Source organism: Oncorhynchus gorbuscha, linkage group LG10, assembly GCF_021184085.1.
Source record: "Oncorhynchus gorbuscha isolate QuinsamMale2020 ecotype Even-year linkage group LG10, OgorEven_v1.0, whole genome shotgun sequence".
Classification (NCBI taxonomy): Eukaryota; Metazoa; Chordata; class Actinopteri; order Salmoniformes; family Salmonidae; genus Oncorhynchus; species Oncorhynchus gorbuscha.
Genome location: NC_060182.1, coordinates 65,249,314 through 65,264,229, shown reverse-complemented (window position 1 = coordinate 65,264,229; position 14,916 = coordinate 65,249,314). Strand labels below are relative to the sequence as shown.

The 14,916-nt window shown below is 45.4% G+C and overlaps 1 protein-coding gene across 2 annotated transcripts in view; it reads right to left on the bottom strand.

Moving 5' to 3' along the window:
* prkd3 (protein kinase D3) overlaps positions 1–14,916 on the bottom strand; it is an 82,221-nt gene that overhangs the window by 31,890 nt on the left and 35,415 nt on the right. The window contains exon 2 of one of the 2 annotated variants that reach the window (XM_046366660.1): positions 6,839–7,177. The exons of the other annotated variant lie outside the window; for it this stretch is intronic. The gene's annotated coding sequence lies outside the window, so the exon portion shown is untranslated. The remainder of the gene's footprint in view (positions 1–6,838; positions 7,178–14,916) is intronic. 2 annotated transcript variants of the gene reach the window in all.

Here is a 14,916-nt window from a genome sequence, read left to right as displayed (position 1 = left end):
CAGAAGGGGATACCACTCAAATGGCCATTCAATACAGCATGCCATCGTTTTCCATACAGCAATTCATGTAGGCAGAATGCTATTCATTTTGCTCTATTGAGCTCAAAATGTGCCCATTAGGGGTATACTATTGATAATGAAAAAGTTATCCAAATCATACTGACATAGCCATTGTAATAACACTGTAATAACTTTTCTAGTTGGTGGTGTGGAATAGTTACTGACTATCACTAATTGTCTGTTTCACAAGTTTAAAAACTAAGAGTCTATATCTAAACCAATCATAGATGTCTGTTTCACAGGTTTAACATCTAAGAGTCTATATCTAAACCAATCATAGATGTCTCTTTCACAAGTTTAAAAACTAAGAGTCTATATCTAAACCAATCATAGACGGCTGTTTGACAAGTTTAAAATCTAAGAGTCTATATCTAAACCAATCATAGATGTCTCTTTCACAAGTTTAAAAACTAAGAGTCTATATCTAAACCAATCATAGACGGCTGTTTGACAAGTTTAAAATCTAAGAGTCTATATCTAAACCAATCATAGATGTCTCTTTCACAAGTTTGGACAGCACAGTACAGTACAGTACTGTAAAGAAAATAAAAGTAGAGTATGTCAGTACAATTCAGCACAGTACTGTACTATACTTTACAGTACTGAACTCCAATTTACTCTGCTGTGCTGTACTGAGGTCCAAACTTGTGAAACATAGATGGGTACAGATTTGGTCCAGTTCGGACCAACCAAATTTGGTCTTGTTAGGGGGCGGAGCTCATTAGAATAATAGCCATTGTGTAGAATAATACCTAAACATGCAAAGGAGGATATTAAGGTATTTCTACCTTTGTGTACCTATTCAGGATACATTACTTGTAACGGCGTTCGTCTGTTGTAGGAAGAGAGTCGGACCGAAATGCAGCGTGTTGGTTACTCATGACTTTAATGAAGTAATCGCGGTACATGAAATAACTGATAAATACAAAAACAACAAACGGAACGAGAAACCTATTACAGCCTATCTGGTGAACACTACATAGAGACAGGAACAATCACCCACGAAATACAAAGCGAAACTATGGCTCCCTAAATACGGTTCCCAATCAGAGACAACGAGAATCACCTGACTCTGATTGAGAATCGCCGCAGGCAGCCAAGCCTATACAACACCCCTAATCAGCCGCGATCCCAAATAATACAAACCCCTATACGAAAACAACATATAAACCCATGTCACACCCTGGCCTACCCAAACATATAAACAAAAACACAAAATACAATGACCAAGGCGTAACAGAACCCCCCCCCTAAGGTGCGGACTCCCGGACGCACCTCAAACCATAGGGAGGGTCCGGGTGGGCGTCTGTCCATGGTGGCGGCTCCGGCTCGGGACGTGGACCCCACTCCATTAATGTCCTTGTTCCTCCCCTTCGCGTCCTGGGATAATCCACCCTCTCCGCCGACCATGGCCTAATAGTCCTCACCCAGATCCCCACTGGACTGAGGGGCAGCTCGTGACTGAGGGGCAGCTCGGGACAGAGGGGCAGCTCGGGACAGAGGGGCATCTCGGGACAGAAGCAGCCCAGGACAGAGGGGAAGCCCAGTACTGAGAGGAAGCCCAGTACTGAGAAGAAGCCCAGTACTGAGATGAAGCTCAGGCAGGTAATAGGCTCCGGTAAATCCTGGCTGGCTGGCGGAACTGGAAGATTCAGGTTGACTGGCAGATCTGGAAGAGACTGGTTGTCTGGCAGATCTGGAAGAGACTGGTTGTCTGGCAGATCTGGAAGATTCAGGTTGACTAGCAGATCTGGAAGAGACTGGTTGACTAGCAGATCTGGAAGAGACTGGTTGACTGGCAGATCTGGAAGAGACTGGTTGTCTGGCAGATCTGGAAGAGACTGGTTGTCTGGCAGATCTGGAAGAGACTGGTTGTCTGGCAGATCTAGAAGATCATGGCTGACTGGCGGATCTAGCTGCTCTATGCAGACTGACAGCTCTGGCTGCTTCTTACAGACTGATATCTCTGGCTGCTTCATGCAGACTGACAGCTCTGACTGCTCCATGCAGGCTGACAGCTCTCTGCAGACTGGCAGATCCTGGCTGACTGGCACTTCTGGCGGATCCTGGCAGACTGGCGGCGCTGGGCAGACTGACGACGCTGGGCAGACTGGCGACGCTGGGCTGACTGGCGGCACTGGGCAGACTGGGAGCACTGGCGGCGCTGGGCAGACTGGCGGCGCTGGGCAGACTGGCGGCGCTGGGCAGACTGGCGGCGCTGGGCAGACTGGGAGCACTGGCGGCGCTGGGCAGACTGGGAGCACTGGCGGCGCTGGGCAGACTGGCGGCACTGGCAGACGGGAGACTCCGGCAGCGCAGGAGAGGAGAAAGGCTCTGGCTGCGCTAAACAGGTGGGAGACTCCGGCAGCGCAGGAGAGGAGAAAAGCGCTGGCTGCGCTGAACAGGCGAGGCGCACTGAAGGCCTGGTGCGTGGTGCTGGAACAGGTGCTACAGGATCGAGGACACGCACAGGAAGCCTGGTGCGGGGAGCTGCCACCGGAGGACTGGAGTGTGGAGGTGGCACAGGATGGGCTAGACCGTGAAGGCGTACAGGAGATATTGAGAGCAGTGTGGGCACAGGACGTGCAAGGCTAGGGATGTGCACAGGAGGCCTGGTGCGTGAGGCAGGCACCAACTTCACCAGCCGACTAACAAGCACCTCAGGTTGAGTATAGTGCGCTAACTCAGGTGCTATCAAATCCCCGACACGATCCGTCGGACGAATATTGTATCTAGCTAGCAACTCCCTCATTACTCTCCACTCCACTTTCCCCATTAACTCCTTCACAGTCTCTGCTTCGCTCACCTCTAACACTGGCTCTGGTTCTGGTCTCCTCCTTGGCTCCTCACGATAAACAAGGAGAGTTGGCTCAGGTCTATCTCCTGACTCAGCCATACTCTCCCTGAGCCACCCCCCAATAAATTTTTTGGGGTGACTTTCGGTTTTCGCTCTGCGCCGCCTTCTCTTTTTTATTGACTCCATTCGCCTATAGCCCTCTTCGCATTGCTGCAGCGAATCCCAGGCGGGCGCCTGCACGCTCTCTGGGTCGGCCGCCCACCTGTCGATTTCTTGCCACGTCGTATACTCCATGCCTCTACCGTCCATAACGTCCTCCTTTCGCTGCTGAAGCTGTCGCTGTCGCTGCCAGTTTACACACTGCTCGGTCCGTGAGTGGTGGGTGATTCTGTAACGGCGTTCGTCTGTTGAAGGAAGAGAGTCGGACCGAAATGCAGCGTGTTGGTTACTCATGACTTTAATGAAGTAATCGCGGTACCTGAAATAACTGATAAATACAAAAACAACAAACGGAACGAGAAACCTATTACAGCCTATCTGGTGAACACTACACAGAGACAGGAACAATCACCCACGAAATACAAAGCGAAACTATGGCTCCCTAAATACGGTTCCCAATCAGAGACAACGAGAATCACCTGACTCTGATTGAGAATCGCCTCAGGCAGCCAAGCCTATACAACACCCCTAATCAGCCGCGATCCCAAATAATACAAACCCCAATACGAAAACAACATATAAACCCATGTCACACCCTGGCCTACCCAAACATATAAACAAAAACACAAAATACAATGACCAAGGCATGGCAGCAGGCAGGTGTGAGTGCATCAGGTGTGAGTGCATCTCCATCTATGATGGAGAACCTTGCCATAACTAAGTGGCTCGGGGAACAAAACATTGATATATTGGGTCCCTGGCCAGGAAACTCCCCAGACCTTAATCCCATTGAGAATTTGTGGTCAATCCTCAAGAGGCAGGTGGACAAACAAAAAAACACAAAACTCCAAGCATTGATTATGCAAGAATGGGCTGCCATCAGTCAGAAAAAAGTCAGGATGTGGCCCAGAAGTTAATTGACAGCATGCCAGGGCGGATTGCAGTGGTCTTGAAAAAGAAGGGTCAACACTGCAAATATTGACTCTTTGCATCAACTTCATGTAATTGTCAATAAAAGCCTTTGACACTTATGAAATGCTTGTAATTATACTTCAGTATTCCATAGTAACATCTGCCAAAAATATCTAAAGACACTGAAGCAGCATTCTCAAAACTTTTGGCCACGACTGTTGTACAGATCAGCGACCCATGATGTCATTCTGTTACCATCATTCTGTTCCCGGGTGTTAATCCACTTCACTTACTGTAGTTCAACAATCAAAATAAATATTTTTCAATCTCAAGGTGCCATATCGTAGCTTTACAGCCCATTGTTTCTGCAGACATCTATGAATCTTTATTCGGAGCAGATATGGTCACACAAAAAGGGAGATTTTACCGTCATTCTGTTACTAAACTTTACATCTGCACTGTTCTTTGAGTAAATGTGTTTTTGTACAATTGTCAGTGGAAATTGTCAAAAGTAGTCCTTGTGCATAGAGGTGTGTGGCTTGTTTAACTTTGCAATCAATGGTATTTGTTTGGTATACTTTTAATGTGAAAAATCTGAGTTTCAGAGTCATTCTGTTGCTGTGGAATTGCCCTAGAAAAGACAGAACTGTCCTACTCGTTGACACTGAGTGAGTGAGTAGCATTGGTTCTCAGCAGGCAGTCTGAGGTGCGCTCACTTCAACAGTATTATCCAGTAGCTGTGATGTAACCTCCAGGAAAACATCCCGAGAGGAGTGACAGAGGAGCAGCAGCCTCCTGCAACACGGGCAGGAAGTGAGCGAAGTCAATACTGAGCCACTTCCTGCTCCCAGACCCACAGCTTCCACACACCTTCCACTGCTCATGTCAAGACAGACGTTAAACACACACAGGTTATGCACACATACATGCACACACACACTCACTAAATCAATGGCTTGCGCACACCCACACAGGCTCACACACATCTGCCTACAGTACATCTTCTGTTCATACACACAAATGCAAAATCCATTGTGATTTCATGTATCAAAATAGGACATTTAAATCCAACATTTCCACTGGACATGCAGTTCTGTACCCTGAAAAAGTGGCCTGTCACTTGTAGAGGTCGACCAATTATGATTTTTCAACGCCGATACCGATTATTGGAGGACCAAAAAAGCCAAACCCGATTAATTGGCTGATTTTTATTTATTTATTTGTAATAATGACAATTATTACAACAATACGGAATTAACAGTTATTTTAACTTAATAATACATCAATAAAAATCTATTTAGCCTCAAATAAATAATGAAACATGTTCAATTTGGTTTAAATAATGTAAAAACAAAGTGTTGGAGAAGTAAAAGTGCAATATGTGCCATGCAAAAAAGCTAACGTTTGAGTTCCTTGCTCAGAACATGAGAACATATGAAAGTTGGTGGTTCCTTTTAACATGAGACTTCAATATTCCAACGTAAGAGGTTTTAGGTTGTAGTTAATATAGTATTTATAGGACTATTTATCTCTATACTATTTGTATTTCGTATACCTTTGACTATTGGATGTTCTTATAGGCACTATAGTATTGCCAGTGTAACAGTATAGCTTCGGTCCCTCTCCTCGCCCCTACCTGGGCTCAAACCAGGAACACATCGAAAACAGCTACACTCGAAGCAGCGTTACCCATCGCTCCACAAAAGCCGCTGCCCTTGCAGAACAAGAGGAATAACTTCTCCAAGTCTCAGAGCAAGTGACATTTGAAACGCTAATAACGCGCACCCTGCTAACTAGCTAGACATTTCACATCGGTTACACCAGCCATTAGGCTGATAGGCTTGAAGTCATAAACAGCGCTGTGCTTGCGAAGAGCTGCTGGCAAAACGCACAAAAGTGCTGTTTGAATGAATGCTTATGAGCCTGCTGCTGCCTACCATCGCTCAGTCAGACTGCTCTATCAAATCTTTATTATAACATAACACACAGAAATACGAGCCTTTGGTCATTAATATGGTCGAATCCGGAAACTATCATTTCGAAAACAAAACGTTTATTATTTCAGTGAAATACGGAACCGTTCTGTATTTTATCTAATGGGTGGCATCCCTAAGTCTAAATATTCTTGTTACATTGTACAACCTTCAATGTATGTCATAATTACGTAAAATTCTGGCAAATTAGTTCACAATGAGCTAGGCTGCCCAAACTGTTGCATATACCCTGACTCTGCGTGCAATGAATGCAAGAGAAGTGACGCAATTTCACCTGGTTAATATTGCCTGCTAACCTAGATTTCTTTTAGCAAAATATGCAGGTTTAAAAATATATACTTCTATGTAGTGATTTTAAGAAAGGCATTGGTGTTTATGGTTAGGTACAGACGTCCAACGATTGTGTTTTTTTCGCAAATGCGCTTTTGTTAAATCATCTAGTGATTATGATTGATTGATTGTTTTTTATAAGATAAGTTTAATTCTAGCTAGCAACTTACCTTGGCTTCTACTGCATTCGCGTAACAGGCAGTCTCCTTGTGGAGTGCAATGGTGGTTATAGCTTTGGACTAGTTAACTGTAAGGGTGCAAGATAAGATACCCTGAGCCGACAAGGAGGCAATCTGTCATTCTGCCCCTGAACAAGGCAGTTAACTCACCGTTCCTAGGCCGTCATTGAAAATAAGAATGTGTTCTTAACTGACTTGCCCAGTTAAAAAGTTAAATAAAGATATAAACCATTTTTAAAAATCGGCAAAATCGGCGCCCAAAAATACAGATTTCCAATTGTTATGAAAACTTGAAATCGGCCCTAATTAATCGGCCATTCTGATTAATCAGTCGACCTCTAGTCTCTTGCTAAACCTGCCTACGCTGTATGACACTGTAACCATGGATCTCCCACTCACTTTCTTACCTCAAAGGGGAGGTCGTGCCCTCAGCCTGGCAGGAAAACGATGGCCAGTTTCTGTGAAGGGCAGCAATGCCTTTCTTCATTCCTCTCATCTCTCCCTTCATGTAATGATGAAGTGTGTTTCCCCAGCCGCTCTGCCAGCCAGCCAGCCTTCATCGTCAGATGGAAGGGGTTGATAGAGGCAGTCAGGGAGGAAGACCGCCAGAGAAGGTCCTGGATGGATGTAGGAGGCCATCCTGTGTGGAGTTCATCAAAGCGGGCCCCTGGTGGAGGGCCCGTGCAGGGCTGTGTCTCGCTGCCAAGATGGCTGCTCTGGCAGGGCCACCTAACACAGCTGCTTCCCTATCAGGGTCACACACAATGCCCACGGAACAATGTGAGGCGTAACACAACAAGGCCCATGGACACCAGGGAAGGCACACGGTACGGCAGTGGGGAACACCTGGAGCTCCTAAAATGCTAATCTCCAGGGTGGTGGAGCCATGGCTGCATGGAAAGAGGACACCAGGAAAGAGGACAGGGGTAGGGGCTACACTGACAAACTATGCAAACTGCTTTTAAATGACTATGAATCATAATTGCTCTACTGGATTAACCCTTAAATAAAATTGTTATACACGCACCCTTAAACAGCTCATTCAATGTGTTTAGTCATCCTCTCTCCCCGTCCACTTCCAGTTAAGTCCCTAGAGCAGCAGAGCAGAGCCCGGCTGAAGGCCATGAAATCACGTAAACACTGATAAACTCCTGTGTTTAAAAGGCCTCCTTTAACCCCAATGTGTATGGAACATGAAAGGATCTGTCTGTTAGCTGTTGCCTTACATAACTGCATCATCATCCCCAGTGCTCCCAGCTGGCCAGAGCCCTGGCTCTAATCTGAGAGGCTAGCCGTAGCTTCTAGTCTAAAGCCTTTATACACAGCAGTCCAGTCTGCATCTCCTCCTGTAGGCTTGATTCAGTCTGATGAAGGTCCATGGACTGAAGTGTCGCTATGCGTTTGGTCTGTGTAGACTTTAGAGGTCGACCTATTATGATTATTCAACGGCCGATACCGATTATTGGAGGACCAAAAAAGACCGATACCGATGAATCGGACGATTTTTATATATATATATTTATAGTAAATCAAATCTAATTTTATTTGTCACATACACATGATTAGCAGATGTTAATGCGAGTGTAGCGAAATGCTTGTGCTTCTAGTTCCGACAATGCAGTGATAACCAACAAGTAATCTAACTAACAATTCCAAAACTACTGTCTTATACACAGTGTAAGGGGATAAAGAATATGTACATAAGGATATATGAATGAGTAATGGTACAGGGCAGCATACAGTAGATGGTATCGAGTACAGTATATACATATGAGATGAGTATGTAGACAAAGTAAACAAAGTGGCATAGTTAAAGTGGCTAGTGATACATGTATTACATAAGGATGCAGTCGATGATATAGAGTACAATATATATGTATGCATATGAGATGAATAATGTAGGGTAAGTAACATTATATAAGGTAGCATTGTTTAAAGTGGCTAGTGATATATTTACATCATTTCCCATCAATTCCCATTATTAAAGTGGCTGGAGTTGGGTCAGTGTCAATGACAGTGTGTTGGCAGCAGCCACTCAATGTTAGTGGTGGCTGTTTAACAGTCTGATGGCCTTGAGATAGAAGCTGTTTTTCAGTCTCTCGGTCCCAGCTTTGATGCACCTGTACTGACCTCGCCTTCTGGATGATAGCGGGGTGAACAGGCAGTGGCTCGGGTGGTTGATGTCCTTGATGATCTTTATGTCCTTCCTGTAACATCGGGTGGTGTAGGTGTCCTGGAGGGCAGGTAGTTTGCCCCCGGTGATGCGTTGTGCAGACCTCACTACCCTCTGGAGAGCCTTACGGTTGAGGGCGGAGCAGTTTCCGTACCAGGCGGCGATACAGCCCGCCAGGATGCTCTCGATTGTGCATCTGTAGAAGTTTGTGAGTGCTTTTGGTGACAAGCCAAATTTCTTCAGCCTCCTGAGGTTGAAGAGGCGCTGCTGCGCCTTCTTCACGACGCTGTCAGTGTGAGTGGACCAATTCAGTTTGTCTGTGATGTGTATGCCGAGGAACTTAAAACTTGCTACCCTCTCCACTACTGTTCCATCGATGTGGATAGGGGGTTGTTCCCTCTGCTGTTTCCTGAAGTCCACAATCATCTCCTTAGTTTTGTTGACGTTGAGTGTGAGGTTATTTTCCTGACACCACACTCCGAGGGCCCTCACCTCCTCCCTGTAGGCCGTCTCGTCGTTGTTGGTAATCAAGCCTACCACTGTTGTGTCGCCCGCAAACTTGATGATTGAGTTGGAAGCGTGCGTGGCCACGCAGTCGTGGGTGAACAGGGAGTACAGCAGAGGGCTCAGAACGCACCCTTGTGGTGCCCCCGTGTTGAGGATCAGCGGGGAGGAGATGTTGTTGCCTACCCTCACCACCTGGGGGCGGCCCGTCAGGAAGTCCAGTACCCAGTTGCACAGGGCGGGGTCGAGACCCAGGGTCTCGAGCTTGATGACGAGCTTGGAGGGTACTATGGTGTTGAATGCCGAGCTGTAGTCGATGAACAGCATTCTCACATAGGTATTCCTCTTGTCCAGGTGGGTTAGGGCAGTGTGCAGTGTGGTTGAGATTGCATCCTCTGTGGACCTATTTGGGGGGTAAGCAAATTGGAGTGGGTCTAGGGTGTCAGGTAGGGTGGAGGTGATATGGTCCTTGACTAGTCTCTCAAAGCACTTCATGATGACGGAAGTGAGTGCTACGGGGCGGTAGTCATTTAGCTCAGTTACCTTAGCTTTCTTGGGAACAGGAACAATGGTGGCCCTCTTGAAGCATGTGGGAACAGCAGACTGGTATAGGGATTGATTGAATATGTCCGTAAACACACCGGCCAGCTGGTCTGCGCATGCTCTGAGGGCGCGGCTGGGGATGCCGTCTGGGCCTGCAGCCTTGCGAGGGTTAACACGTTTAAATGTCTTACTCACCTTGGCTGCAGTGAAGGAGAGACCGCATGTTTTCGTTGCAGGCCGTGTCAGTGGCACTGTATTGTCCTCAAAGCGGGCAAAAAAGTTATTTAGTCTGCCTGGGAGCAAGACATCCTGGTCCGTGACTAGGCTGGGTTTCTTCTTGTAGTCCGTGATTGACTGTAGACCCTGCCACATGCCTCTTGTGTCTGAGCCGTTGAATTGAGATTCTACTTTGTCTCTGTACTGACGCTTAGCTTGTTTAATAGCCTTGCGGAGGGAATAGCTGCACTGTTTGTATTCGGTCATGTTGCCAGACACCTTGCCCTGATTAAAAGCAGTGGTTCGCGCTTTCAGTTTCACGCGAATGCTGCCATCAATCCACGGTTTCTGGTTAGGGAATGTTTTTATCGTTGCTATGGGAACGACATTTTGAACGCACGTTCTAATGAACTTGCACACCGAATCAGCGTATTCGTCAATATTTTTATCTGACGCAATACGAAACATGTCCCAGTCCATGTGATGGAAGCAGTCTTGGAGCGTGGAGTCAGCTTGGTCGAACCAGCGTTGGACAGACCTCAGCGTGGGAGCCTCTTGTTTAAGTTTCTGTCTGTAGGCAGGGATCAACAAATGGAGTCGTGTTCAGCTTTTCCGAAAGGGGGGCGGGGCAGGGCCTTATATGCGTCGCGGAAGTTAGAGTAACAATGGTCCAAGGTTTTACCACCCCTGGTTGCGCAATCGATATGCTGATAAAATTTAGGGAGTCTTGTTTTCAGATTAGCTTTGTTAAAATCCCCAGCTACAATGAATGCAGCCTCCGGATAAATGGTTTCCAGTTTGCAAAGAGTTAAATAAAGTTAGTTCAGAGCCATCGATGTGTCTGCTTGGGGGGGGATATATATGGCTGTGATTATAATCGAAGAGAATTCTCTTGGTAGATAATGCGGTCTACATTTGATTGTGAGGAATTCTAAATCAGGTGAACAGGTGAACAGAAGGATTTGAGTTCCTGTATGTTTCTTTCATCACACCATGTCTCGTTAGTCATGAGGCATACGCCCCCGCCACTCTTCTTACCAGAAAGATGTTTGTTTCTGTCGGCGCGATGCGTGGAGAAACCCGTTGGCTGCACCGTCCCGGATAGCGTCTTCCCAGTGAGCCATGTTTCCGTGAAGCAGAGAACGTTGCAGTCTCTGATGTCCCTCTGGAATGCTACCCTTGCTCGGATTTCATCAACCTTGTTGTCAAGAGACTGGACATTGGCAAGAACAATGCTAGGGAGTGGTGCGCGATGTGCCCGTGTCCGGAGTCTGACCAGAAGACCGCTAAGTTTCCCTCTTTTACAAAGTCGTTTTTTTTGGGGGTCGCTGCATGGAATCAATTCCGTTGGCCTGTTTGTAAGGCAGAACACAGGATCCGCGTCGCGGAAAACATATTCTTGGTCGTACTGATGGTGAGTTGACGCTGATCTTACAATACTGAATGAACAATGAACACTTTTATTATTTATTATTTTAACTTAATATAATACATCAATAACATCAATTTAGTCTCAAATAAATAATGAAACATGTTCAATTTGGATTAAATAATGCAAAAACAAAGTGTTGGAGAAGAAAGTGCAATATGTGCCATGTAAAAAAGCTTACGTTTAAGTTCCTTGCTCAGAACATGAGAACATATGAAAGCTGGTGGTTCCTTTTAACATGAGTCTTCAAGATTCTCAGGTAAGAAGTTTTAGGTTGTAGTTATTATAGGACTATTTCTCTCTATACCATTTGTATTTCATTTGCCTTTGACTATTGGATGTTCTAATAGGTACTTTAGTATTGCCAGCCTAATCTCGGGAGTTGATAGGCTTGAAGTCATAAACAGCGCTGTGCTTGCGAAGAGGTGCTGGCAAACGCAGGAAAGTGCTGTTTGAATGAATGCTTACGAGCCTGCTGCTGCCTACCACCACTCAGTCAGACTGCTCTATCAAATCATAGACTTAATTATAATATAATAACACACAGAAATACGAGCCTTAGGTCGTTAATATGGTCAAATCCGGAAACTATCATTTCGCAAAACAAAACGTTTATTCTTTCAGTGAAATACGGAACCGTTCCGTATTTTATCTAACGGGTGGCATCCATAAGTCTAAATGTTGCTGTTACATTGCACAACCTTCAATGTTATGTCATAATTACGTAAAATTCTGGGAAATTAGTTCGCAATGAGCTAGGCGGCCCAAACTGTTGCATATACCCTGACTCTGCGTGCAATGAGCGCAAGAGAAGTGACACAATTTCCCTAGTTTAATATTGCCTGCTAACATGAATTTATTGTAACTAAATATGCAGTTTTAACAAAAATATATACTTCTGTGTATTGATTTTAAGAAAGGCATTGATGTTTATGGTTAGGTACATTCGTGTAACGATTGTGCTTTTTTCACAAATGCGCTTTTGTTAAATCATCCCCCGTATGGCGAAGTTGGCTGACTTTGTTAGGAAGAAATAGTCTTCACACAATTCGCAACGAGCCAGGCGGCCCAAACTGCTGCATACCCCCTGACTCTATTGCACAGAACGCAAGAGAAGTGACACAATTTCCCTAGTTAAAAGAAATTAATGTTAGCAGGCAATATTAACTAAATATGCAGGTTTAAAAATATATACTTGTGTATTGACTATAAGAAAGGCTTTGTTGTTTATGGTTAGGTACACATTGGTGCAACGTCATTGCTTTTGTCGCGAATGCGCTTGTTAAATCACCCGTTTGACGAAGTAGGCTGTGATTTCATTATAAATGAACAGGCACCGCATTGATTATATGCAACGCAGGACAAGCTAGATAAACTAGTAATATCATCAACCATGTGTACTTAACTAGTGATTATGTTAAGATTGATTGTTTTTTTAAAGATACATTTAATGCTAGCTAGCACCTTACCTTGGCTCCTTGGTGCACACGCATAACAGGTAGTCAGTCAGTGCAATGTAATTGGCCATGATCGGTGTCCAAAAATGACGATTACCGATTGTTATGAAAACTTGAAATCAGCCCTAATTAATCGGCCATTCCGATTAATCGGTCGACCTTTATTAGGCTAATCCATCCATGGCCAGAACTAGGACTGTAGACTAGTGGGAAGGAGGACCGAGGAGGCAAAGGTAAGGGACAGTGAGAGTGCTCAAACACACCATAACAATGACCCCAGGGTTAGGGCTACTGCTCCTGGCTTTAATGTAGCTGAGATAAACTGGGGTACAGTGGAGAGCAGGGAGTTAAGGGAGAAAAGGGATAAGATTCCAGAGGAGGAGAAGCGACCGCAAAGGCTCTGTGTGTGTTGGCAATGGCTGTGACGACAGGGTGCTGATAGGAGATTGTGAGAGCGAGGAGATCTCAGTGGATAGGGATCTTATGATACCTGCCCTGCTTTCCACAAGATCCCACTTCAGACTTGGTGAATTCAGCACTTTGGGATTTTATTGAGGAAGATTGCAGGGGTTTATAATAATGTAGATATGACTAAACAACATCAAGAAAGTATACCTTTACACAGCTTTATGTTTCCAAAACAAAAGGCCCAACCTAAACCCTGTCATACTTTAAAGTGATTGATGGCATGGCTCTTCCTGTGTCCAAAGTGAGATGTCAGGGTGAGGTTTTCCTCCATACGTCTGACATGCCTGCTCTCCAGACCCGGTGCCCGGGGCCAGCCCCCTCCACTTCCCCTCCTGCACTGCTCCGAGACCTGGTCAGCTGGAGTCACCTCCTGTTGGCAATGACTGTACTGAACATAATCATAAATGTCACCAAACTAAATGAGAGGAAAAAACACTTTCCACTGCACGTGGTTCCCATTCCAGCACGGGAGCAGCCGCATGCAGCTCAGGGCTACAGAGGCTGTACATCTCCATTCTTGGTATGAGGAAGCCCATGTTAGGAAAGACCATGGGGGTATGAGGACACAGGAGGGAAGAGAATAAGCTGTGCAAGTTACTGAATAGTGTAAATCCAAAATGGGGAATAGCCTGGTGATTGGTTGCACGGGGAGGCACTTGCATTGGCAAGCTCTATCGTTGCTTTGTTGTTGTTAGGCAATAAAGATGACTAATGTAACCGAGTGGCATCCAGGCTGGTTAAAGACATGACACACAGCTCGGGTTAGGTCCCATAGTGACTAAGCATGGCCTTTGTAATCAACACACACTGTGGCGCTAATAGCATACAGCCATTCAGCCCCACTCCGCACAGAGACGCAGCGCGACCACACACACACAGACCAAAGACACCAGTATGCCGAATCTGTGTGTGAGGTCCGCGCGGCAGACTGGAAAGCAGAGTGGAAAAGAGCTTTGACGTGGTAAGCTTTTGATAAACTGACTAATCTGCCATTGATATGCTAAATCCCGTTAAAGGCAGAAAGAGAGGGAAGGGAGGGATGTATGGAGCAGACGTGAAATATGGTACATTTCAATGAGTGCCAAAAACAAATAGCCCAGGAACAGACATGGAAAATCGAGTCTGACACAACTGTTCTGGTTTGAATGAACAAAACCATTAGTCTCAGGCTGCAGTTTGTCTCCGAGAAAAGAGATTTACTCCTTGCCTAACTGCAACACATTTAAAAATAACAATGAATCTAACATGCAAATGAATTTGAGTATTTATGTTGTCATAAATCACCAAGACTGCTCAAAGTAAGAATAACACACAGCATTGCTAGTATTCAGTAAAAGTAACAAGTACAAACCAGATAAACCTATGCTGTATCTTGGCTGGTTCCCATGTACGGTGATCATTGATGACAAAGTAACACATTCTATTCATGCCTTTAAAAGCAAAACTATTTCAAATTCAGCCAAGGAAATTAGACTGTATGCAGGTATGGATGTGTGTGTGTGGGGGGGGGGTATTTCTGCCATGTAAATGGCAGGTCGCCTAAACCCAAACTAAAAAATCCCAATATATATTGTCATGTTTGTCATTTATTATCATGTCTTGTCCCTGTGCTCCCCATTCTGTTCGTTTCCCTCTGCTGGTCTTATTGGGTTCTTTCCCTCTTTCTATCCCTCTCTCTCCCCCTCCCCCTCTCAC